The sequence below is a fragment of the Rhinopithecus bieti genome, unplaced genomic scaffold, assembly GCF_001698545.2.
Source record: "Rhinopithecus bieti isolate Rb0 unplaced genomic scaffold, ASM169854v2 scaffold_76222, whole genome shotgun sequence".
In the NCBI taxonomy this organism is placed as follows: Eukaryota; Metazoa; Chordata; class Mammalia; order Primates; family Cercopithecidae; genus Rhinopithecus; species Rhinopithecus bieti.
The window spans coordinates 5,365-7,937 of record NW_016827949.1 but is presented as its reverse complement, the minus strand read 5'-3'; positions in this window follow the sequence as shown (position 1 = coordinate 7,937).

The following is a 2,573-nucleotide window of genomic DNA, read 5'->3' as shown; positions in this document are numbered from 1 at the left end:
ATGCTATAGTAAATGAGACTTTTTCCTTTCTCTATTTTATCAGATAGTTTAAGTGTTTGAGACCATATACTTGTATGTTAATTTTATGTTTTGTTAATTTACTGAGTATATTTGGCAGTTTAGAAAGGTTTTAAAGTACTTGATTTGCCTTAATGTGACCCCCGGAGCAAATGCCAGAGAAAAGGCAAGTAGGCAAGGCAAAAAAAACCTTTATTTACAAGCCAATGTGAAGGAGGGAGCGAGGTTCACCGGTCTCCGGCGGTGGAGGCCGATGAAGTCGCTCCGGCGTTCTCAGGCGAGGTTCCTAGGTCCGCACAGGAGCAGGGGCCAAGGAAGTTCGCACCAGCGTTTTCGGAGGAGGTTCCTGGGTCCCCTGTAGGATGAGGGGCCAAGGAAGGTCGCACGACGTTCTCGGAGGAGGTTCCTGGGTCCCGTGTAGGAGGAGGGGCCAAGGAAGTTCGCGCCGTGCCACCGCCCAGCGGCTTTTATGTCCTGGGCCTGGGAGTGGGCGGGCAGTGGGCGGGACATATGCGGGTTGGGGGCGGGGCGGTAGGCGTGGCTAGGCGGGTTCTGGTTCTTCTCCGTGGGAGGTCGGGTTGTGCCTGCGGGGGTCCACCCGTGTCTTTCCCGGGAAAGTTGACAGTGAAGAACCCGGAACTGCACCATCTTGCCTCCGTTTGTCCAAACAGTACTGTTTATGGTTTTTTAAGTACTGCTTATGGTTTTTTAAATATAAGACTTTATGATCTACAAACAGAAACTTTTTACTTATTTTACTCCATCTCCAAAAGGAAAAGAAACCTACAAGTTGAAAGTATTTTCTAAATATTTAGAAATTTGTTATAAATTAGTATTTTGGTATGAATTTACCAGAATATTTTATTACATGCTTTCTGCTGAGCACATTACTTGGTTATAATTGGAGAATATAAGCAAGATTCATGCTGTTTGTTTGTTTATTTATTTATTTATTTATTTTTGAGACGGAGTCTGGCTCTGTCGCCCAGGCTGGAGTGCCGCGGCCAGATCTCAGCTCACTGCAAGCTTCGCCTCCTGGGTTTACGCCATTCTGCCTCCGCCTCCCAAGTAGCTGGGACTACAGGCGCCCGCCTCATGGCCTGGCTAGTTTTTTGTATTCCTTAGTTGAGATGGGGTTTCACCATATTAGCCAGGGTGGTCTCGATCTCCTGACCTTGTGATCCGCCCATCTCGGCCTCCCAAAGTGCTGGGATTACAGGCTTGAGCCACTGCGCCCAGCCCCATCTTTTTTTTTTTTTTTTGAAACTGAGTCTCTATTGCCCAGGTAGTACAATTTTGCTGATGGCATTATTCCCATTTCACAGCCTTTTTTTTTTTTTTTTTTTTTTAAATAACTTTAGCAATATCACAGTTTTTTTCTGAGGTGCAAAATGTTTTAAATAAGTTCACTGGTGTCGGGCACAGTGGCTCATGCCTGTAATCCCAGCATTTTGGGAGCCTGAGGTGGGCAGACCACCTGAGGTCAGAAGTTCGAGACAAGCCTGGCTAACATGGTGAAACCCTGTTTCTACTAAAATACAAAAAATTAGCCAGACATGGTGGCGCACGCCTGTAATTCCAGCTACTCGTGAGGCTGATACAGGAGAATCTCTTGAACCCTGGAGGCGGAGGTTGCAGTGAGCTGAGGTTACATCATTGCACTCCAGCTTGGGCAACAAGAGTGAAACTCTGTCTAAAAAAAAAATTCACTGGTTATCTCATGTGACTATGCTTATAAATGGAATATCATTATGTGATTTTGAAAATTTGCTTATATGTGTGTTTGTTATAAATATATTTGTATCTAAGTTTGTACAGTTTTCATGTTTACATCATATTTTCTTTTAATAAATTTTCAGTTATTTTTTGTATTTTTTATATCCACAATTTTGGTTTTTTGGTATTTTAGTATTTCTTTTATTCTCATTTTCTGATTTTCAGTAGTTGTCGGGGTTTCTATTTTTTTTCTTATAGAGTCTTTTCTGTCACGAAGGCTGGAGTACAGTGGTGCGATCTCAGCCAGGCTGATCTTGAACTGCTGACCTCAAATGATCCACCCACCTCAGCCTCCTAAAGTGCTGGGTTTACAGGCATCAGCCACCGTGCCTGGCCTTTTTTATTTTATTTTGAGACAGTGTTGCTCTGTTGCCCAGACTGCAGTGCAGTGGTACAATCTCCACTCACTGCAACATTCCCCGCCCAGGTTCAAGCAATTCTCCTGTGTCAGCCTTTCAAGTAGGTGGGATTACAGGCACTTGCCACCATGCCCAGCTAATTTTGTATTTTAGCAGATACAGGGTTTCACCGTGTTGGCCTGGCTGGTCTCAAACTCCTGACCTCATGTGATTTTCCCACCTGGATCTCCCAGTGTGTTGGGATTACAGGAATGAGCCTCCAACACTGGGCTGTTCAATTCATTTGGAATTTTAAAATTACTTTAAATACTTTTATGGATGCTTTTGAAATTTTTTTGATGGGGCCATGTTGTTTTAATATTTGGTATACATTACAATCTTTGATAGAGATTTGGAAATTAACAAAAGCTACCTGTTACA